The sequence below is a fragment of the Vipera berus genome (assembly GCF_964194415.1).
Source record: "Vipera berus genome assembly, chromosome: 1".
NCBI lineage: Eukaryota > Metazoa > Chordata > Lepidosauria > Squamata > Viperidae > Vipera > Vipera berus.
This window is the reverse complement of record NC_138202.1, coordinates 351,656,679-351,681,196: the sequence shown is the minus strand read 5'-3', so window position 1 is coordinate 351,681,196 and position 24,518 is coordinate 351,656,679. Positions and strand designations below refer to the sequence as shown.

The 24,518-nt window shown below is 44.2% G+C and overlaps 1 protein-coding gene across 6 annotated transcripts in view; it reads right to left on the bottom strand.

Annotated features, from left to right (window-relative positions):
• The window catches only part of AKAP1 (A-kinase anchoring protein 1), a 74,756-nt gene extending 60,747 nt beyond the window's left edge, over positions 1-14,009 (bottom strand). For 2 of the 6 annotated variants that reach the window (XM_081313144.1, XM_081313145.1), the window contains exons 1-2: positions 13,789-13,985; positions 5,748-5,807 (exon numbers count right to left, since the gene is read on the bottom strand). The gene's annotated coding sequence lies outside the window, so the exon portion shown is untranslated. Of the gene's footprint in view, positions 1-5,686; positions 5,808-13,503 lie in introns of all 6 variants that reach the window. The other 4 variants (XM_081313142.1, XM_081313141.1, XM_081313146.1 and 1 more) reach the window with 4 other exon arrangements.
• Between the last annotated feature and the right edge of the window lie 10,509 nt (positions 14,010-24,518).

Here is a 24,518-nt window from a genome sequence, read left to right as displayed (position 1 = left end):
TTGATGATACCCAACTCCAAAACCACGAATGATCTCACCCAGCGGTTTCATGTAGATGTTGAACAGGAGAGGCGAGAGAACCGACCCCTGAGGAACTCCACAAACGAGAGACCTCGGGGCCGATCTCTGCCCCCCTGCCAACACCGACTGCGAACGTCCCAGGAGATAGGAGGAGAACCACCGAAGAACCGTGCCTCCCACTCCCAATCCCCTGAGACGCCGCAGCAAGATACCTTGGTCGATGGTATCGAAAGCCGCCGAGAGGTCTAATAGGACTAGGACAGAGGAATATCCCCTGTCCCGAGCCCTCCAGAGATCATTCACCAGAGCGACCAATGCCGTCTCCGTGCTGTACCCGGGCCTGAAACCCGATTGGTAGGGGTCCAGATAATCCGCTTCATCCAGGACCAGAGGGAGCTGATGCGCCACCACACTCTCAACAACCTTCGCAAGAAAGCGAAGGTTGGAGACTGGACGAAAGTTGTTCAACACAGCTGGGTCCAAGGCAGGCTTCTTGAGGAGAGGTCTCACCACCGCCTCCTTCAAGACGGTGGGGAAATAACCCTCACTCAAAGAAGCAGATATAACCGCCTGGAGCCAGCCTCGTGTCCTCTCCCTAGCTGCATAAACCAGCCAGGAAGGGCACGGGTCCAACAAACATGTGGAGGAGCTCAGCCTCCCCATAATCCTGTCCACTTCATCAGGGGTCACAGAATCAAACTCTTCCCAGATAACATTGACAAGACCGTCCGTGTCCTGATCGCCTGACTCTGCCCAGCTGGAGTCCAAACCGGTCCGAATCCGAGCGATTTTATCCGACAGATGTTGACTAAATTCCTCGGCACGACCCTGCAAGGGATCCTCCCTCACCTCCTGATTAAGAAGTGAGCGAGTCACCCTAAACAGGGCGGCCGGGCGATTATCTGCGGACGCAATGAGGGTAGAGAAGTAATTACACCTCGCCACCCTCATCGCTGCGAGATAAGACCTAATATAGGTTCTTAACCGCAACCGCAACCGGTCGGGTTCGGATCGGCTCGACCTCCAACAGCTCTCTAGGCCCCGTTTCCGACGCTTCATCTCCCGGAGCTCCGCGGAGAACCATGGAGCTCGCTGGGATCTGCGCCGGGTCAGGGGCCGCAAGGGTACAACCCGGTCAAGTGCCTCAGTGGCTGCCCTATTAAGCAGGCATATACATAGAATGAAGGCTACTGCTAAGCTTGTAAGCCGCCCTGAGTCTTCGGAGAAGGGCGGAATATAAATGGAATTAAAATAAAAAAAATAAAATAAAAAAATTATTGAAAAGAAACAGACCAAATAAAAGAGGAGGTGGAGTTGCTCTCTATAAAAGAAATAACTACATCTCTACAGAAATAGAGCACAACAATGATGAAAACTGTCTTGAATGCACTTGGGTCAATAAAAAAGGGGTAAAAAATGACATTGCCATAGGTGTATACTATAGGACACCCAACCAAACAGAGGAAATAGATGAACTTTTTGCTAGTCAGCTAACTAAGGTATGTAGGAAGCACATCACAATAGTAATGGGGGACTTTAATTACCCTGACATCAACTGGGAGACAAACTCTGCATCAAGTGGAAGATCAAACAGATTCCTGCCAAACCTAGCAGACAACTTTGTCTCCCAAAAAGTAGAGAAGTGAACTAGGGGATTAGCCATATTGGATCTAATTCCCAGAGATGAAATGTTGAAGCCACAGGAACCTTGAGGAGAAGCGATCATAAAATATTGGAATTCAACATTATGGAAGCACAAGCAATAGAACACAGTTAAACTAGAGTCTTGGACTTTAAGAGAGGTAATTTCAATAAACTTAAAGAGAGCTTGGGAAGGATTCCATGGATGAGAATCCTCAAGGGGAAAACAACTCTAGAAGCTTGGGAAATTTTGAAAAGTGAGATAATAAAAGCCCAGTCTAGCACAATACCAACAAAGAAGAAAAATAAGAGGTCTCAAAAGAAACCAGCATGGCTGCATAAAAAACTCTCTAATAAACTGAAAGATAAAAAGGACAAGTATAAAAAGTGGAAAGAGGGGCACATAACTAAGGCAGAATATCAGCAAATAGCCCGAGCCTGCAAAGATGAAGTGAGGAAAGCTAAGGCTCAAAATGAAGTAAGGCTTGCGACAAAAGTCAAAAATAACAAAAAGGCTTCTTTCAACATGTAAAAAAACAAGAAAAAAAGTCAAGGAAATGATTAGTCCATTAGTGGGTGAAAGTGGCAAGAAGGTGACAAACAACAGGGAGAAAGCAGAACTATTTAACTCGTTTTTTGCATCTGTCTTTACATAAAGGGAAAAAACAGACCAACCTATCAAAAATAGTGCCATAAAAACAGAATAGAAACACAACTTAAGATAGGCAAGAAAATGGTAAGTGAGCACCTGTCCAGCCTAGATGAATTCAAATCACCAGGACCAGATGGATTACACCCCAAGGTTCTCAAAGAACTGGCAGATGTGATCTCAGAGCCACTGAACTATATTTTTCAAAGATCCTGGAGCACTGGGGAACTACCAGAGGACTGGAACAGAGCTGATGTAGTTCCCATCTTCAAAAAAGGGAAAAAAATGGATCCAGCAAATTACAGATCTATCAGCCTGACCTCAATACCTGGGAAGATTCTGGAAAAGATAATAAAACAATGAATCAGCGAACACCTAGAGCAGACATGTCAAACTCGCAACGTCACATGACATCGTGCAACATATCGGAGCCTTTTCACCTTTGCCGGCAATGGGGTGGGTGTGGCTTCCGGATGACGCATCCGGTCCACAGGCCGGCAGTTTGACACACCTGACCTAGAGGCAAACAAAGTCATTACTAAAAGCTAAAATGGGTTTCTCAAAAACAGATCATGCCGGATAAATATTATTGCATTCTTTGACCAAGTGACAAAATTAGTGGACCAGAAGAATGCTGTGGACATAATTTACTTGGACTTCAGTAAGGCATTTGATAAAGTAGATCACAACCTACTACTTGATAAGATAGAAAAATGTGGGTTAGACAGCATCACCACCAGAAGGATTCATAGCTGGCAGACCGGCCGTACTCAGCATGTGATCCTCAATGGAACTGCATGTATATGGAGGGAAGTGTGTAGTGGGGTGTCCCAGGGCTCTGTTCTGGGCCCAGTGCTCTTCAACATCTTCATCAATGATTTGGACGAGGGGATAGATGGGGAACTCATCAAATTTGCAGACAACACCAAGCTGGCAGGAATAGCCAACACTCCAGAAGACAGGCTTAAGATACAGGAGGATCTGGACAGACTGGGCGCTATCTAACAAAATGAAATTCAATGGTGAAAAAAGTAATGTTCTACATTTAGGCAAGAAAAACCAAATGTACAAGTATAGTAGGTGATACCTTGCTCAATAGTAGTAACTGTGAGAGGGATCTTGGAGTCCTAAATAGGAGCCAGCAGTGTGCTGCAGCTGACAAAAAAGCCAACGCAGTGCTAGGCTGCATTAACAAAGGGATAGAATCAAGATCACGTGAAGTGTTAATACCACTTTACAATGCCTTGGTAAGGCCACACTTGGAATACTGCATCCAGTTTTGGTCACCACGATGTAAAAAAGATGTTGAGACTCTAGAAAGAGTACAGAGAAGAGGAACAAAGATGACTAGGGGATTGGGGGCTAAAACATATAAGGAACGGTTGCTGGAATTGGGTGGGTCTAGTTTAATGAAGAGAAGGATGAGGGGTGACATGATAGCAGTGTTCCAGTATCTCAGGGGCTGCCACAAAGAAGAGGGAGTCAGGATATTCTCCAGAGCGCCTGAAGGCAGGACAAGAAGCAACGTATGGAAACTAATCAAGGAGAGAAGCAACCTAGAACTAAGGAGAAAGTTCCTGACAGTTAGAACAATTAACCAGTGGAACAACCTGCCTCTAGAAGCTGTGAATGCTCCAACACTGGAAGTTTTTAAGAAGAGACTGGAGCCATTTGTCTGAAATGGTATAGGGTTTCCTGCCTGAGCAGGGGGTTGGACTAGATGACCGCCAAGACCCCTTCCAATTATTATTACTATTATTACTATTATTACTATTATTACTATATTATTATTATTATTATTATTATTATTATTATTATTATTATTATTATTATTATTATTATTATTATTATTATTATTATTATTATTATATATGAGCCCTGGCAGATTTTAATCTGCTACTCGTTGCTCATCTCTGTTTCAAGGCCATTGAGCCAGCGCTGTCTGAAGACATTTCCGCAGTCAGGTGGCCAGCATGATGTCACGGAACACTGTTCCCTTCCCACCAAAATGGTACCTATTTATGTACTGACATCTGCATGCTTTCAAACTCCTAGGTTGGCAGGAGCTGTGGCAAGGAACGGGAGCTCACCCAGTTGTATGACACTTGGGTCTCAAACCTGGGCTGCCAGCTTTCCAGCCAACAAAAGCCCAGTGCCTTAACCACTGAGCCACTGCACCACCTAGTATTTATTTTAATCCAAATTATACAGTGTATGTGGGAGTTGTACACCACTCCAAGGCCAATGGAGTGGCCTCTAAGCCCTGTGCAGAAATAAAATAAGACAAGTTTGCTGAGCTGTCAGCACCACAAAAAGCTGAGCCTTCAAACAGCTAAAAACATCATCAACTTTTCTGGACAACAATGATTTGCTTGACATCATTCCTCTTTGTTTTAATCCTAAACCTTACATCACCAATAAAGACACACAACTTTACCAGGCTGGGAACCATAAAGCTCTGCCATGTATTGTCACATATACACCTAGTATTAGCTGGTTGGAGATAATGGGAACTGTAGTCAAACTCCCTCCCCTCGGAAGACACTAGGGCAGACATGTCAAACTCGCGCGTATCGGAACTTTTTCCCCATTGCTGGCAATGGGGTGGGCGCGGTTTCTTTGTGATGCGTCCGGCCCATGGGCTGGCAGTTTGACACCCCTGCACTAGGGCAAGGGTAGGCAACCTTGGCTCTTTTATGACTCGTTGACTTCAACTTCCAGAATTCCTGAAAGAGAAAGGGAGAGGTTTCCATGCTTAGCCATGCTAGCTCAGGAATTCTGGGAGTTGAAGTCCATGAGTCATAAAAGAGCCAAGGTTGCCTACCCCTGCACTAGGGAGAAGATGGATATTTATTAAGCTTCTACAAAGCCAAGCATAAGAAAGTGTTAACCTCAGCAGGTTATACACATAGTCATTTACATGATGTCCCATTTCAAAATTCAAGGCCGTTTACGATGAACATTTTTAATAAGTTGATAAACCAAATCGAATAAAAACGGCAGCTTGGCATTGTCCATTAAGGACCAAATGTTTGCTGGAACAGGATTCTCTTCAAAATTTTGAAGAGCTTCCTACTGTTTGAAAAATCAGATAAGATCCAATCAGCCTGTACTACTTGCAAATTAAAACTAAACAAGTTCAACATATCATGGATTTTACTGACAGTCAAAACTAGCTGAACCGAACATTTTGATCATTAAAAAAACTTCATATAAATAATATTGCAAGCTAGTATGTGAGGGCATATCAAGATTAAAGAGTTATGCCCCCTACTCAAATTAAACATGTACGTTTAATATAATGTTTAAGACAGCCAGTTTGGTTTAGTGGTTAAGGCATCAGGCTAGAAAGCTGATCCCGAGTTCTAGTCCTACCTTAGCCATGAAAGCCGGCTGGGTGACTTTGGACCAGTCAGTCTCTCTCAGCCCAACTCACCTCACAGGGTTGTTGTTATGGGGAAAATAGGAGGAGGAAGTGTGTGGACCTGTTCACCATCTTGAGTTATTTGTAAAAAGACAGAATATAAATAAATTAAATAAATATAAAATTGCAATAACAAGGTGGATTATTTATATACCAAAACAATTTAAAGTTTAAAAACTATTGTTTTCTGAAATAGCTATAAGTAATTTTAGACATATCAACTAGACATATGTTTATTTTTTTCTCAAAGTCAAATGTAAAACCAGAGATACTGCTTGTGAATTGAGCAGGCCTAAAAATCTATGTACTGCACTTTTCTGGTTGATTCCTAGAAAGACTTGCTTGAAAAAAGTTTGTACATTGTATTTCTAGTTTCGAGCGCCTCTACTTATCTATTTTGCATAGCAGCGCATACATCCTGTTAAACTATGTCTTACAAAATTGTGTATTTCTAAAAATGAGAACATCCAGTAGAAAAATGTAATGGAAAATATTCTGGAATAGTGTTTTTTTTTGGGGGGGGATTCACTTCCCCCCTTTCTTCACTAACTCGCCAAAAAACTGGCATTCAGCTTTAAGACCCACCACCCACCCCCAAAATATATCTTTGGACCACACTAAACAGATTTTATTTCTCTTTCCCTTCCAGTGCAAAAAAAAACAAGTCAGTTACATTGCCAAAAAAATCATGAGTAGTACGTAACAGATAAACTGATAAAAGCATTTAGAACTTTTATATGCTTTCTTTCATTAGGAAGCTGGCACAGGAAGGGGCTTAGCTTCATCTGTGGGGATCATAATAGATTAAAAACTAACGCAAACCAAATTTACATTTTTCATGCCATCATACCATGATTTCTTTAACTGCAGTTAACCGTAGAAATTAGGCCTGGTCAAGTTCATACAACATGGTAGACTCAAATGGAACAAACCATATGGTATAACCACAAAATGCCTGTACTTGTAAACGTAGTCCACATGGCTATTTTAAGATTCTGCATATTGTGGGAAGCCAAAAAATCTGGTTGTGTAAAAACCACAGTAATGTTAACAGTGGATAAGCTATTGTGTAACCCTCAGTCTAGCATACTGAGGGAGGGAAGCACGTTGCATAAAACCTAACTTTCATATAATAGTACAATTGAGGAAGCATTAATCAGACAAACAAGCAACATAATCACCCATATAGGATTCTGCATGGAAGGAGAACATGCACAAAATAGACAGATTCCTGCCCTAAATCTTAACCATGATCTCAGCCCTTCCCACTGTAGTTAAAACTATAAATTACACTGTGGCTTACTACAATGTTTCTCAAGTTTGTCAACTTTAAGACATGTGGACTTCAACTCCCAGAATTCCTCAACAAGCATGGCTGGAGGAAGGATTCTGGGAATTGAAGTCCACACATCTTAAAACAGTCAAGGTTGAGAAACACTGGCTCATTGTAATGTTTCAATCCTGTCTCCTGGTCATGAGTGGGATTCAGATCTGAATAAAAAAGGGAATCTGCCTATCCAGAAGATCGAAAGAGGACAACGAACTCCATTTGCAGTGACAAATATATTCAGGCCTTCTCTAAATGGCCTTAATCTCCTTTGGAACAACCTGGCCTGTACCAACAAACAGCCATTGACTACCCACATGTTCTATCTAGGGTACAGCATTTTGAGGATGTCACGTTTGGCCCTGCTCCAGTGGATGGCACTATTATTCCAATTTTGTTATTTGGATTTTAATTCCTTTTACAACACACTGTACACTGCAGGTAGCCCTCAGTTGTTAAGTGAATTTTGCTTCACTTAATAACTGTGACAAGAAAAGTTATAAAGTTCTTAAGTTAATAACTTAACCCTGCAGTTCTTAAGTTAATAACTTGATTAAGTGAATCTGGCTTCCCCCTTGACTTTGCTTGTCAGAAGGTGGCAAAAAAATGTGATCACATGACCTCGGGACACTGCAATGGTCATAAACACAAGCACCTGAATTTTGATCATGTGACCATGGGGAAGCTGCAACAGTCACAAGTGTGAAAATTTTTATTTATTTCATTTGTCAAATTCATTGGCCACTTAGCTTACCTCAGGGTAAAAATGCTCATGCGTCACTTTTTTCAATGCTGTATAACTTCAAATGGTCACTAAACAAATGGATGTAAGGTCGAGGACTACCTGCACTCTGAACCAAATGGAATGCAGCAGTATGGATATGTTATTAACCATTAAAAACCAAGTTTTCTTAGCAGAAAATTAGGAGGCCAGGAAATTCACCTCCTTTCTATAAGTCCCAGAATCCAGCATGTTTTGGCACACTAGACCATAACTTGATCCAGCCTCGAGATTATAAATGAGGGGAATGGACTTTAAAAGTTTCCAACTTGGCGGAAATGGCAAAGATTTCAGCGTACTTGAAAGACCAGTCGCAACAGAGATATATTGTGGAGTGGAGAAGATGGATTGATTACATCCAAAATAAATATGGGACTAAAAAGTTTCACCTAGCATTTGAATAAGTATTGGATTTATGTGATATATAAATTACTTGTAGTTATTTTAATAAGAGTTAAAGTGCGATAGAATTTAATATTTTATTGTTGTTTGCATATAGTAGATTATGATTGTTTGTATTTTTATACCCTGTATTTTGCTCTGGGAAGTCGGGGAGGGGGGGGGGGAGGGAAGGGTTGGGGAGGTTTGGGGAGAGGGGAGGGGGTTGGGAGGGGTTTTGTTTTTTAAAAAATGTACTGTAAAACTTTTCAATAAAAAAAGAGATTATAAATGAGGGCAAGAGTCAGCCAAGAACCCAGGTGTACTGAATCATGTTTTACAAAATAAACTTTCCACCCATCTTAGCTGCAGAGAGGAGAGAGGCCTGCTCGCTCTCCTCTAAAGCACTCTGGTAATTTTTATTTACCGATAGCCTCTGCTCCAGGGGAAAAAGAACTGTTTGGTGGAGCAGATGGTTATCTTGGCTACTGGAAGTCCATTTTTGCAGAAGGGAGCCAAGACTGCACAGTCTGGACCAAGGGGAAGTCATGTGTTTCTTTGGCCACGACTTCCCACATGGCTTTGCATTCAACAAAACACACCCCCTTGTCCAAGGTGAATCAAAGTCACTTTCTCCCTATCTCAGAAAGATAACTTGCAAATTAGTCATGTGAATGTGTTAGAGCGGTCCATACTTGGGTGTCTCTGCCAGCTTCTTGATGCCACTGGCAGACCTATTTACAAAATACCCAATACCCTAAACAGAAAACTACCCACTCAGACAAACAATTAAATAATACGTAACAGACTTATCAAGGAATTATAAAAAAGAAAACAACACGTACCAACACTGACAGGGCAAGCCATTTGTATGTAAGGGAGCAAACCCCATTTCCTTCTAACACTGATGATGTTACCTAGTTGGGTAATGAAATGTCTGCAAGAAAACAACCAAGCTCAAAGAGCGCCAAGGTCTTATAATGCAAAATTATAGGGGAAATGTGGCTTTTATCCCCAACCACTATCTGACGGCCTATCCCAAGACCAAGCATAAACCAGAAAATAGCCTCAGCATTACAGTGTCTCTAATTCTGATTGGTCAGCTGCTCTGATATCATAGAAAGCTGAACAATCCTTACACCAGAGCGAGAATGAAGATTAAAACCGACGAAAGTGTTTCTGTCCAGTTGGGGAAATAGTTTTGCTGCTTTTTGCTCCCAAACATAAGGCAAGATATAAATGTAACACATAAACAACAATAGTCACAATGTGAGACACAGATTTGCAACCACTTCTAACCAAAATTATTCCCAAATATATTTAATCATCTAATACACCTGCATCAAATGTTAAATTCAGAACATAAATAATAAAATCTATATTAAAAGACTCAAAACTTTTTTTTCTCCCTGAGAATGGACACTGAAACGTTGTAGTGCAGGCATATCAAACTGCCAGCCCACAGGCCAGATGCGTCACGCCGAAACCACGCCCACCCCATTGCCGGCAATGTGGGAAAAGTCGTAATATGTTGCGTGATGTCACATGACATCACGAGTTTGACATGCCTGTTGTAGTGTAAGGATTTCCAAACTTGGCAAGTTTAAGACTTGTGACTGAGGAATTCTGGGAGTTGAAGTCCATAAGTTTTAAAAGTTGCCAAATTTGGAGTGTAGTGGATTAAGAGCCTTGGTGGAGCAGTGGGCTAATGCCTCCTTAAGTAACACCAGCTGCCTGCAATTAGTGCAGGTTCGAGTCCCACCAGGCTCAAGGTTGTCTCAGCCTTCCATCCTTCCGAGGTAGGTAAAATGAGGACCCAGATTGTTGGGGGCAATAAGCTGACTTTGTAATAATGCCGCTTGGGGTGTGTGTGAAAGCCCTAATAAACAGGCATATACATAGAATGAAGGCTACTGCTAAGCTTGTAAGCCGCCCTGAGTCTTCGGAGAAGGGCGGGATATAAATGGAATTAAAATAAAAAATAAATAAAAAATAAATAACTTAGATTGGAGACCCATGTTCAAATCCTTAACTGGCTAAATAAGTCACTTTGGGTCCAACAACTAAGCCTGATATTTCTACAGAATATTTGTGAAGCTATAACGGGACAGTGACATAACCCACCTTGAAGGAAGAAAGCTTCAAAAATCTATACAACACAACCTATTGCTTTGAAAATCCTGGAGCACTTTGAACAGTACTATGCTTGTAGAAACCAATAGCTAAAATGCATTTGAGAAACAACTATCCAAGTCCTGAAACAACTGTGTCCTTCCTGGTTATCTGTCTTAAATGCATCCTCAGTCTGTAAAATTTAATAATTTTGTCCTCAGTCTGTAAAATGGAATAATTTATAGCATAAAATGATAATAAGTCAAATATAGTACTCTATTGTAACACTCAAAGTTTGCCTACTAACTTTATATGGGCTGACCTGAATTCTTCTTCCACAATCTGTAAAATGGGAATAGCAGTTAAAAGTGTGCGGATAGGTGGAGAATTAGAGAGCAGAAAAACTTTGCATATTCACTGTGTAAGAGCAATTGTCTTTCAGAGAGTCTGTCTCTCGGATGTCTAGAATAAGTGGTTACAGCGTGGAGTTGACCCTGGCCAACCAAATCCTGAAATACAGATTCCTTTCGGCCAGTAACTATCTTTCAATCAAGTCAACTCAACAGGGTTGATGTGAAGCGTATACTATGGACATAATAGATGAAAAAATAAACATGTTGCACTGTTAAGCATACATTTATTTTATTTTATTTATTTTAATTCCATTTATATCCCGCCCTTCTCCGAAGACTCAGGGCGGCTTACAAGCTTAGCAGTAGCCTTCATTCTATGTATATGCCTGCTTATTAGGGCTTTCACACACCCCCAAGCGGCATTATTACAAAGTCAGCTTAATTGCCCCCAACAATCTGGGTCCTCCTTTTACCTACCTCGGAAGGATGGAAGGCTGAGTCTAGCACAGAAGATTGGTTCACACATACTACTAAAACACAACATGGTTTATTTTGGTTAATACATTATATGAACCTAGCCACTGTGATTTGACACCTAACATAATGCAGGAAACACTCCAGATGCCTCCACAAAACCTGGATTAGCAGAATATATAAACTTAGCAGGCGAATCAACACCCAGAATTTATTTCCTTCTCCGATGGCATTATTCTCCATAAAGCCTGGGAAAACAAGTACCGGTAATCACCATTGAGCTGTGCCTACTAGGAGGTGATTAAAATGTGCACACTGAACACACCTGGAGGCTGGGGGAGGCCTACCAAAGCATTATTACTTAGCACAGTCCTTCAAACATTGTCAGAAGTGTCTTAAAGGAACCTTGCTCTTTTTGCACACCCGAGAGAGCTGGCACATGGTTAAGACTTGGCTTAATCAAATCCGCCAAATGCAACTGTTCTTTGCTAAGAGTTCATTTAAAGGAGGAGGGGGGGGGACAGGGAGGGAGGTTACCAAAGCAGCAGAACTTGCTCAGCCAAACCGAAACGGGGCTTTCCTCTCTCCCCCCCCCGCCCCCCCTGCTCCACGTCACCGCCGTGCCCTTGCAAGATGAAGCAGGCACATGGCAAAACCTACGGATGGGCTCTCCTTCCTCAGTCCCAGGCTTGCTCTAGCAAAACAGCCCCCAGTAGGCGTGGAGGGTGACCTCTACCCACCTCACGATGCTTTCGGGAGCAAGAGCAAACTAGGCCTGGCTGGAGGACCCAGGATCCGCCTCTTTCTAGCCGCTGAAGCCCAGGCACCAGATCCTCTTGAAAGAGAAACCCAACAAGGTGGTGTGTGACCTTGTTGCAAGGAAGTTTTAGCTTTCGCGCTGCAGAGGTGGCCTGTGGCTTTAAGACGGGGCAAAAGGCAATTTAACTGCAGTTGGAAGCTGGCGACATTAGTTGAAAAAGAAGGGGCGGGGTGTTTGCAGGGACTGTCAATCCAAGCACATGCTCCCCCCAATTATACATTTCAGACATGAATAAGCAGCTAGCAAGCATGTGGGTACCTTTCAAATGCAATTCTAGCTCATACCTGACACATTGAAAGGACAAACCAGGGAGTGGCTTTTACTCCAGAGAAATTAGCACAGCTCTCATGAACTCTTGCACTAGACCCACTTCAAAACACACCCATGCCCACGTGCGTTTCTTCCCAAGTGGAGATACTTTACATCCAGAGTTTTCCAACTCTCATTTCATTCCTCAGGCGTGTACTATTCATCCCACATCAGGCTGAATCTCCCTGTCAATCAGTTTCTGTGCATTCCTTGACAACTCCGCAATTACCTTGGCCTTTCTCTCTCCCACACACAACAACCCTGCAGGGTAAGCTAACATTAAGTTTACAGTATGCCTTACGTGGAAGAACCAAGAAAGTGGGGGAGAGCCTTTTAAATACAAGCTGAACAGCAAATTATACTCTTTCCTTGATTGATAACACATGTTCTGAATATGCCACAGCCGCCCCACAGCAGATTTGTTACAACTCTCTGAATTTGCAAGTCAGGTTGTTGTAGCCTCAACACATCTGGAGGATGACCCGGTGGGAAGGACTACAGTCCTAAATCTGAATTTTAAGCAAGGAAATATTGGCTGTCCCCCACGTTTGAAGGCGTTTTTCAAATGTCCTAGAAATGCAGGACATTTCAAACAAACCTCGACCTCCATTCACAAGCCACAACTCCTTAACAGCCTTGACAGATTCAGCGATTCGGTCTGGTGTGTCTTCCAGAGTTCCAGGTAGGCCTTAACAGCCTCCAATTCTCCCCACGGGCAAAGAGCTAGAAAGGGGCACCTGCCTAGGGAGAATCTTTAAACTTGTACAGCACCCAGCACCCCACTTGGGGTGCAAATGCAGAGGACCAAATAGGCCGGCTCTGCAAAAAAAAAAAAAAAAAAGGCAGGTATCACCCGCCGGAGAAAGTGGCAGGAAGAAACACGTTCCCAGGCAGACGCGTCGAAAACGCCATAAAAGTGCAAGTCCAAGGCGCCTGGAAAGCAGAGGAACGAAGGACGGGTAAATGACAGAGTTCCGCGGTGTGGGGGGTGGTGGTTGTGTGAAAGGGAAAGGACGGAACCGCCGCTACCCGCGTCCCTCCGGAGCCTTAAGTCGTACACTGAAGGGTCCAGGAGCCCATTGGAGAAGACCCCTCCCGTTAGGGCTCCGGGTGGGAGAGAGCCGCTTTCAAGCCGAAGACAAGCAAGGGGAGGTCAGATGCAAGCCGGAGGGGAGAGGGGCCGGTCATCGGACCCGGGAGAGCCGCGTTCTTACCTGCCAATTAGTGTACCGCAGAGCAATCGTCGGAACGCGAGCCAAGTATGGCTTCGGGGAGGTGGGCTAGCGGAGAAGTTAGCAAACATACGCGCGGCAAGGGAAGAGAAATTCCCCCTTTGGGAACAACCGACGGGGGTTTATATGATCCCCCGGAAGCGCCAGCAACCATTGTCACCCTCACCTCCGCTGCCCACGCCGGTTTACTCTCCGGAAAGCCCCTCCCTCGCAAACTTGGCGCATGAGGACTGGCGCCTTAAGCCTCCGGTCAAATCCGCTACTCACGATGCGTCTGCTGGAGCCGGCTCTCCGGCTGGTGCGGCCGCCTCTCCTCGCTGTCCCACCCCCGATGCTGGTGCCAAGCTCCCGTGCGCTACCTCCGCGCCCAGCCCTGTCACCCGCCGCGGGCTGCTCAATTGTCCCCCCACGTGCTGCCGGACCGGGCCTTTTGGAACGCTGAGACATTCGAGCGATATACACAACGCTCCACTCGCCCCGCCCACCGCTGGCCGAGCGTTTCCCTTGGCCCCGCCCTTCCTACCACTGTCTCGGCCGCAGCTCGCGCGAGAAGGCTAAGGAGGCCACGCCCCCCTGCCTCAGCCTGGCCGGGAGGGGGAAAGAAAGGGGAAAGGAGGGGAGGGGAAAAAAAAAGGCTTAGCTGGCGCACGCGCAGTCAAGCAAATCCGGTTCTATTTGCAACGTAATGGTATACTGCAGGGGTCTTCAAACCTGGCCCTTTTATGACTTGTGGATTTCAAATCCCAGAATTCCTCAGCCAGGCACGCTGGCTGAGGAATTCTGGGAGTTGAAGTCCACAAGTCATAAAAAGGCCAAGTTTGAAGACCCCTGGTATACTGTAAAGCAGGGGGTCCTCAACCTTGGTGACTTTAAGACTTGTGGACTTCAACTCCCAGAATTACCGTATTTTCCGGCGTATAAGACGACTAGGCGTATAAGATGACCCCCTACATTTCCTGTTAAATTATAGGGTTTGGGCTATACTCGCCGTATAAGACTACCCCTCTTCCAACGCACACCAAATAAAAATTAAAAACATCGGATTTGATTTTAATATGGTAATTTTAATTCAAATGCTTATGACATGCAGGTACTTAGTAGGAAAACTGTCACTTATAAACATAAGGCTGTTTGTCATCAAACATGTAAACATAAAACAGTGCAAGTGGATTAAACTTAATAATAATAATAATAATAATAATAATAATAATAATAATAATAATAATAATAATAAGTTGGAAGGGACCTTGGAGGTCATCTAGTCGAACCCCCTGCTAATGCAGGAAGGCCTATACCATTTCAGACAAATGGCTGTCCAGTCTCTTCTTAAAAACTTCCAGTGTTGGAGCATTCACCACTTCTGGAGGCAGGTTGTTCCACTGGTTAATTGTTCTGTCAGGAAGTTTCTCCTTAGTTCTAGGTTGCTTCTCTCCTTGACTAGTTTCCATCCATTGCTTCTTGTCCTGCTTTCAGGTGCTTTGGAGAATAGCTTGGATCCCTCTTCTTTGTGGCAGCGCCTGAGATATTGGATCACTGCTATCATGTCACCCTTCACCCTTCTCTTCGTTAAACTACACATACCCAATTCCAGCAACCGTTTCCTATTTTCCTAATTCACTTTTTCACTTTTCCTAATTCACTCTAAAACTTTCCCTGCACAGAGCCTTAAGTAACACCAGCTGCCTGCAATTAGTGCAGGTTCTCATCCCACCAGGCTCAAGGTTGAGTCAGCCTTCCATCCTTCCGAGGTAGGTAAAATGAGGACTCTGATTGTTGGGAGCAATAAGCTGACTTTGTAATAATGCTGCTTGTGGGGGGGTGAAAGCTCTAATAAGCAGGCATATACATAGAATGAAGGCTATTGCTAAGCACATTGATTTGTGCTTTAAATTGTAAGCCGCCCTGCGTCTTCAGAGAAGGGTGGGATATAAATGGGATTTAAAAAAAAAGACCAAATGGGAGATCCGCTCCAGGTTTTCCATCCAGCCCATCCAGTTCCTGAGTCAAATGTGTCCTTAGAGCTAAGCAGCTGCTCTGGCTATGGCATTCCCCACCTGCCTTTCAAGTTGCTCTTGCATTCCCCACCTGCCTACAGCTGCTCTTCAACTTTAGAAGGAAAGACGCCCAGACCCCAGCCTGTAAAAAATCACAGACTGCAGCTTCTACTCCAATTGGTCCCGCTTTCCCTGCGCAGACTAAATGGAAGATCCGCTCCAGGTTTTCCAGCCAGCCCTGTCCCTAAAGTTTCAGCACCCAGTGACTTTTGAGAAGATTTTCATGGGTTAAAAAGTCATCTTATACGCCGGAAACTACGGTACTGTGCTTTGCTTTGCTGGCTGAGGGATTCGGGGAGTTGAAGTCCACACGACTTAAAGTTGCCAAGGTTGAGGATCCCTGCTGTAAAGGGAGGAGTCGCAAACGGGGAGTTTTGTTTATAAATAACCCAACCAGAGCAACTTTTTGCAAAATCTGCTTACAAAGAAATGGAGACTGTTACCACGATAGATTTGAATACTTTTAAAATGCGCTGCTGAAGTTAAAACTCAAATACTTTGGCCACCTAATGAGAAGGAAGGACTCACTGGAGAAGAGCCTAATGCTGGGAAAGATTGAGGGCAAGAGAAGAAGGGGACGACAGAGAATGAGGTGGCTGGATGGAGTCACTGAAGCAGTAGGCGTGAGCTTAAATGGACTCCAGAAGATGGTAGAGGACAGGAAGGCCTGGAGGAACGCTGTCCATGGGGTCGCGATGGGTCGGACACGACTTCGCAGCTAACAACAACAACAAAAATGCGCTGGTTTATTGATTGGTTCTGTAAATGTGGAAGAAATTCAAAGAACAGTTGAGCTTCTTGGCTCTTAAAAGGATGCATTCACGTGTAACTTGATTGTAACTTCCCATAAAAGAGTTGCTTTGATTCAAATTTTTTTTTAAAAAAAGACCCTAAAAATCTCGATTTAACTTCTTGAAGGCTGAAGCATCGTTCTTGCTAGCTTCATGATGACTCATAGTATTTTATTTTGCAAAGAGCATCCGTGTTTAGCATTCATTGTAGAGTTTGTCTGAAAATCAATGGGAGAATCATGGAGGCTAAAGATTTTTGGGGAGTCCCCAAATGTCTTCCTGCACGGTTCAGGTTTAATTTGCTAACATTTGGAAGCCAAAAACCTGTGCAAGTCTAAAACAGAATAAAATTCTACAAAGTCATAAACAGGCTAATGGCAGATTTAAAGAAAAATCATTCTCTTTCTATGGCTAAATATCTAGAGTAGGGGTAGGCAACCTCGGCTCTTTTATGACTCATGGACTTCAGCTGACTCAGGAATTCTGGGAGTTGAAGTCCATGAGTCATAAAAGAGCCGAGGTTGCCTACCCCTGATCTAGAGAAATAGAGATGACAGACAGATAGATAATGTATAAAATTTGATAAAAATACAGGGAAAGAAAAACAGGTTCTCACATATGATAAGCCTCTCCTACTTGACTATAACAAGTAGTTTTCGACTTACGACCACAGTTGTGCCCAAAATTTCTGTTGCTAAGTGAGACATTCATGAAATGAGTTTTGCCCCATTTTACAACCTTTCTTGCCCCAGTTGTTAAGTGAATCACTTCACTTCTTAAATTAGTTACGTGGCTGTTAAGTAAATCTGACTTCCCCAATGACTTTGTTTGTCAGAAGGTCACAAAAGGTGTTTCCTTGGCCCTGAGGCTCAACTATCATAAATAACGAGTCAGTTGCCAAGTGTTTGAATTTTGATTACACCACCCTTGGTATGCTGCAATAGTTGTAAGTGTAAACAATGGTGATGTCACTTTTTTCAGTACTGTTGTAACTTTGAACAGTCACTAAATGAACTGTTGTAAGTCGAGGACTATCTGTATTGCCTTTTCTGACCACTAAGGAGAGTTCAGCCTTTATAATTTAAGAAATTGCATCTTTTACCATGGATCTTGTAAAACCTTTGAACAGGTCGCTCTTTCTTAGCCTGGTCTACCTTACAGGGTTCTTGGCTGGTAGAGCAGTAACTCTCAGTGATTGGCCGTATAAGTGTGGCACAGGGTAAGCCCTTGAATTTTAAACAAGCCTGATCACCAATGATGAATATATAAGCGGCCTTTTTTGGAAAAAGAGGTCCTTTCATGCTTCCATCTGGATAGGACCCTGCTTCTTTGGCAGAGTAATCGGTACGACCTGAAATGAAAGACTGAAAAACAGACTGTAACCAAGGACAGGAATCCTGCCTGAATTTATCTAGGAATCTCATTTAATTCAACATCGAAAATTCCACAGGTTCAGCTACGTTTATGTCTGATTTATGCCCAATTATGAAAGCACTGAACTTGAAAACAGAAACTTGAAAATAAAAATGTATATTTTTAAAAATCTACTAACCACGAACTACACTTTGAGACTATACAGAGTAAATACAAATAGTCCTCAATTTATGATGAGTCATTCAGGAAACGTTTGACGTTGTAGAGATGCTGAATAAATGGTCCAGTTCCCAAAGTTATGGCTGCTGCAGTGCCCCGGCAGTCATATGATTAAAATTAGGGTGCTTAGCAGTCTGCTGCATTTATAACTGCAGGGGTGCTTCAATACCATCCACCTCTCCCCATCTCTTCCCTTTTGTCTGCCCTGCACACTGGCACTCCTAGGTGGTGGTGGGTTGAAGTGGAGGCCTGGGACCTTCGGTCTCATCCAGCCATCACCAACCTGGGGCTTCTACTTCAGCCCCACCACAGCTGAGTGCTGCCTCAAGCCCCACATCACGGCCAGCTCCTACAACACAAAGCCACAACCACCCAGCACCTGGCAGGCCTTGCTGCACCTAGCTGAACTTTGGGGTCTTCCATTGCTTTTTTTTCCTATTCAAACTTTTATTGGTTTAGAGTCTTCCATTGCTGATGCCACATGTCCATCTTGACCCTGCAAGTCTATAAAGTCCTAAATCTATACGGTAAACTTGATGTCTTATAGTTGGCACTTGCCACCAAGAAGATTAGCAAAAATGTTTACAAATATGTCAGAGAAATGTTGGAAATGTAAGCATAAACCAGGTACTTATTATCATATGTGGTGGACATGTGTTAAAGCAAGGAGATATTGGACAAAAATTCACGCTTGGTTAGAAAAAATGTTAGAGAACACATACACTATAAACCTGAATTTTTTTTAATTAGGTATAATGCCAGAAAAACATGATAAGTAAAGTACATATTTGATTTTACATGTGATAACAGCAGCGAGATTATATTTGTGCAATACTGAAGAATGAAGAAACACCACCAGAAGAAGAAATAATTTAAAAAATACTACACTGTGCAGAAATGGACAGACTTATTTTAAGGTTGAAAGAAGAAGAAACAGAATATTTCCAAACTTGGGACTTATTTTATCTATGGTTAGAGATTCCGAGGAGTTTAGTCATCATCTGGCGGACAAAATTGCTCAGATTCGGACCGGGTTGGACTCTGACTGGGCAGAGTCTGACGGGGAGGAATCGAGCGGTCTTGAGAGTAGTATTATCTGGACTGACTGACTGATCCTGTGACTCCCGAGGAGGTGGACAGGATTATGGGGAGGCTGAGCTCTACCACCTGTTTATTGGACCCGTGCCCTTCCTGGGAGGAGACACGAGGCTGGTTCCAGGAAGTGATATCTGCCTCTTTGAGTGAGGGTGTCTTTCCTGCTGCCTTGAAGGAGGTGGTGGTGAGACCCCTTCTCAAGAAGCCTGCCCTGGACCCGGCTGTTTTAAATAACTACCATCCGGTCTCCAACCTTCGCTTTCTGGTGAAGGTTGTTGAGAGTGTGGTGGCGCATCAGCTTCCTCTGTTCCTGGAGGAAACTGATTATCTGGACCCGTACCAATCGGGTTTCAGGCCCGGGTACAGCACGGAGACGGCATTGGTCGCGCTGATGAATGATCTCTGGCGGGCTTGGGACAGGGGCTGCTCCTCTGTCCTAGTCCTTTTAGATCTCTCAGCGGCTTTTGATACCATCGACCATGGTATCCTGCTGCGACGTCTCGGGGGTTTCGGAGTGGGGGGCACTGTTTTACGGTGGTTCTCCTCCTACCTCCTGGGCCGTTCGCAGTCGGTGTTGACGGGAGGGCAGAGGTCCACCCCGAGGCCTCTCGTTTGTGGAGTTCCTCAGGGGTCGGTCCTCTCTCCCCTCCTGTTCAACATCTATATGAAGCCGCTGGGTGAGATCATTCGTGGCTTCGGGGTGGGGTATCATCAGTACGCTGATGATACCCAACTTTTTCTTTCCACCCCGAACCAACTCAGTGATGCCCTCGATGTGATGTCCCGTTGCCTGGAGGCGGTTCAGGTCTGGATGGGAGAAACAGGCTCCGACTCAATCCTGCCAAGACTGAGTGGCTGTGCATACCGGCATCTCGGGTAAATCAGTTTTGTCCATTGTTAACTATGGGGGGTGAGGTGTTACCCCCCGTTGATAGGGCTCGCAACTTGGGCGTCCTCCTGGATTCACGGCTCAGTTTAGAAGATCATATAGGAGCCGTGACCAAGGGGGCTTTTGCCCAGGTTCACCTGGTGCGTCAGTTGCGACCCTATCTGGACCGAGATGCCCTATGCACAGTCACTCATGCGCTCGTGACCTCCCGTTTAGACTACTGCAACGCTCTCTACATGGGGCTGCCCTTGAGGACCACTCGAAGGCTTCAACTGGTGCAGAATGCGGCCGCGCGAGTTGTGATGGGGGCTTCCCGATACTCCCAAGTAACACCTCTACTCCGCGAGCTGCATTGGCTTCCGGTTGCCCTTTGGGTGAGATTCAAGGTGCTGGTGATGACCTATAAAGCCCTTAATGGCTTGGGTCTGGGTTATCTGAGGGAACACCTGCTGCCGGCATCAAGTTCCCTTCGTCCCGTGCGCTCCCACAGGGAGGGCCTTCTCAGGATACTGCCAGTTAAGGAATGCCGGCGGGTTATTCCTAGGGGAAGAGCGTTCTCTGTGGGTGTGCCTGCCCTCTGGAATGATTTACCTGATTTATAACTTAGGACCGCCCCCGATCTGCGTTCGTTTCGCCGGAACCTGAAAACTTGGTTTTTCGATCTATCAGGCCTGGACTGAAGGGGTTTTAGTTTTTTAAATGTTGTTTTAATTGGGCTTAATTAATTTAATGTACGGTATTTTAATTCTATATTATTTTTATATTGCATTTTATGCTGCCCTGTAAACCGCCCTGAGTCCTTCGGGAATAGGGCGGTATAGAAATTTAATTAAATAAATAAAATAAATAAAAATTTAGGGACTAGGAATTTAATTTGTATTAGTGAACAAGATACTTAGACAACACGTTTTGTTGAATCATTACTATTGAATTCTGTTAAAAATAATAAAACTTTATAAAAAAAAGAAAAGAAAGCTGAAGTAAACATAGTCACAATTTCACTTAGTGAGCACTTCGTTCGACAACCAAGTTGCCAGTCCCAATTGTGGCCACTAAAGAAGGACTACTTGGACATAATTTCTTTCCAAGATTTCATGAGGTTGGAAGGAATAACGAAGTAAGGAAAACTAGCTGAACTGGGATTCTCAAATTCTTTCCAGCCCCAAATACAATTAGTCCTTGACTTACAACCACAACTGAGCCGAAGATTTCTCTTACTAAGCAAGACAATTGTTAAGTGAATTTTGCCCCATTTTATGACCTTTCTTGCCACAATTGTTAAGTCACTCACTGCAGTTGTTAAAGTTATTAACACAGTTGTTAAGTGAATATGACTTTCCCATTGACTTTCCTTGTCAGAAGGTCGCAAAAGGTGATCACATGACACTGCAACCGTCATAAATATGATTCAGTTGCCAAGCATTTGAATTTTGATCAGGTGACCATGGGGGGGGGATTGTGCTGCAACAGTCATAAATCTGAAAAACGGTCATAAATCCCTTTTTTTAGTGCTGTTGTAAGTTCGAAGAGTCAGTAACTGAACTGTTGTAAGTTGAGGACTCCCTGTACTAGAAATTTGAAGATAAATTTGTTCAAGATAAGTATTTCATTTTCCCTCTTAGTTAAATATGTCTTAGTTAAATATGTAATGGCTGCTTTGTTTCTTACTTTGCTTAATTATCTATGCCTAAAATACTATGTACTGTGTGTCTTATTTTACTGCTTTTCCTTTCATGCACTGTAGCTTTAGGCCGCTGTTCCTCAATCTTAACAACTTTAAGATATGTGGACTTCAAGTCCCAGAATTCCTCAGCATAGGAGAGAATTCTGGGAGTTAAAGGCCACACATCTTAAAGTTATTGAGGTTGAGAAACACTGGCATAGAGCTCTACAAAAGAAAAGGCTGTAAAACTTTAACTTGTGAAATTTGTGAAAGCCAGTTTGTGTGCTCTATGCCCTATTTTATAATACTAACTCCCTCAGAGAGGGCCTCTGGGTGATATACAGTGTAATCAATATATAAACAACTTATAAAATTAACATTAAAATATTAAAATTGAGGATTTTTAAATTGTAAAATCTAACATGGTAAAATTTCAAAAAGATTTTAAAAATCCAAAATGTCCATTTACTAATAGTTAATGCAGGGGGGGCAGTTCTTATAGGCCCAGCCAGCCCCACCATTGTATGGTTCTCTGTGCCCCCCCCCCCCACACACACACAACATGGCTGCACAGCCAACTCCTGACCCCTTTGCAGAAATCCGGGCGAGTGGAGGCCAGCCTCACCTCTGGGGTCAAGATGGTCCATAATGCAAGGGGAATGGCAGAGAAGACTCTTTCCCTTGACCCTGCCTGTCTGAATTTTTCGACCGATGCCAGCATACCTTTCCTGCCTGATTTGGGTGGGATGGGCTGATGCCATGGGGCAAAGCCAGTTCCGTAGGTAGCCTGGCCCTATGCAGTAGTGGGATTCAGCCGGTTCGCACCACTTCGGCAGAACCAGTAGCTAATTTTTTGTTGCCCAGGCTCAGAACGGACTTCCGGAAGTGGCATCCACACAGAGAACTGGTTGTTCACATATTTGAATCCTGCCACTCCATGTAGGGCTTTATAGGTGATAACCAACACCTTCAATTGGATGCAGAAGCAAACTGTCACCCAGGGCATTTTGTGGAGCAAAGATGTTACAGGTAGTCCTTGACTTACAACCATTTGTTTAGCGACCATTCAAAGTGACACTGAAAAAAGTGACCTAGGACCATTTTCCCCACAGCCTTTGCAACATTGTTGTGGTCACATGATTGAAGTTCGGACCCTTGGCAACTGGTTCATATTTCATGACGGTCGCAGTGTCCTGGGGTCACGTGATCATGTGTTGTGACCTTCTGACAAGCAAAGTCAAAGGGGAATCCAGAGTCACTTAACAAACGTGTTACTGCAGTGATTCACTTAACAATGGCAAGAAAAGTCGTAAAGTGGAGAAAAACCCACTTAACAACTTTCTCACTGAGCAACAGAAATTTTGGACTCAACTGTGGCAGTAAGTCGAAGACTACCTGTAATATGTGCCCTTTTTTGGGCACCCAATATGGCCCACACAGCTGCATTATCCACCAGCAGAAGCTTCCAGATACTTTTCAAGGGTAACCCCATGTAGGGTGCATTGTAGCAGTCCAATCAGGAGATGACCAGGGCCTGAATCACCAAACAGAGAGCCTCCCTATCCAGGAACAGGCTGTAAGTTTTTCCACTTAGCCTCACAATTGTCCCAGCATTACTCAGGAATTTAAAAGAGCCAAAGAAACTCCTGAGCCAAGGTTTCAGCAAGCAAACAACTTTTATTTTGATCAAAATAGAGTTGGGTGACTCCATCTTTCTTTGTGGCTGGTAGAGAGATGAAGGCAACAACTAGGAAAGATGTCTTCCACCAGGTAGCCCAACAGCAGCATGGCAGCCACGCCCTCCACCTGGACTCCGCAGCATCAACTGCGCGCAACGGGGCGCGAGGGTGGAGTCTTGTCCCTGCTGCCCAGCTGCCGTGTCCCTGGCTGCGCTGCTCTGCGTGGGCCGCACTCGGGGGCAACTCTCCTCTGGGGGGGCTGCTGGTGAGGAGGGGAAGGTGGGGCTGGGGCAATGGCGTGCATGCCCACAGAGAGGTCTCTGAGTGCTGCCTTGGCACACGTGCCATAGGTTCGCCACCACTGGACCAAGTCCTTTTCCTGCATTATCCACACTGGGTCCCAATTCAGTATCTGGCAATTCATTTGCTCACAAGTAATGGAGAGAGTCATCCCTAAAACCTTTCAGCTGCAGTCTTGGTTTTATTTATTTGCATGTTTGGGAAAGATATTGATATCCTGCCAAACTGAGCTGATTTACAACACCATATAGTGCAAAAACAAACAAAAAACCAGAACGTCCAATAAAATCTAAAACAACATAAAATCAATAAACCAAAAGCAGTAATGTTAATAGGGTGATAAAGTATTAATAAAGATACCCTAGATGCCAACTCTCATCTACTTGGCAGCAAATTAAAACTTGAAGACTCTTCAAAACGGCTCCTCTTGAATGGCTGTCTAAAATTATGCATCTCAACTGAGATTCGGGGATGGGGCCCACAATGGAGAAACCCTGATTTAGAAAATGTTCTGTATTCAAACAAATTAGGCTATCTATTGACCTCAGTTTGTATTGTGTAGTGCAGGGGTGTCAAACTCAATTTCACTGAGGGCCGCATCAGCATTGTGGTTGCCCTCAGGGGGCCGGGTGGGTGTGGCCAGGATGGGCGTGGCCTACTGGGTGGGCGTGGCTAGAGTGTGTATGGCCTACTGGGTGGTCGTGGCCACCTCTACATCGTTCGCCTCAAGGGTGCCTATGGGGGCCTGGGCAGAGGTGGGAGAGATCTGAGGGTCTCTGGCAGAAGGAGGGTCTCTGGGCCAGGGCCAAGGCAGCGGGGGCCGTTCCCTCACTGATTCCAGGATGGCTTCGCGGGCCACATGAAACCACTTCACGGGCCGGATCTGGCCCCCGGGCCTTGTGTTTGACGTGTCTGGTGTAGTGGGTCTTGACC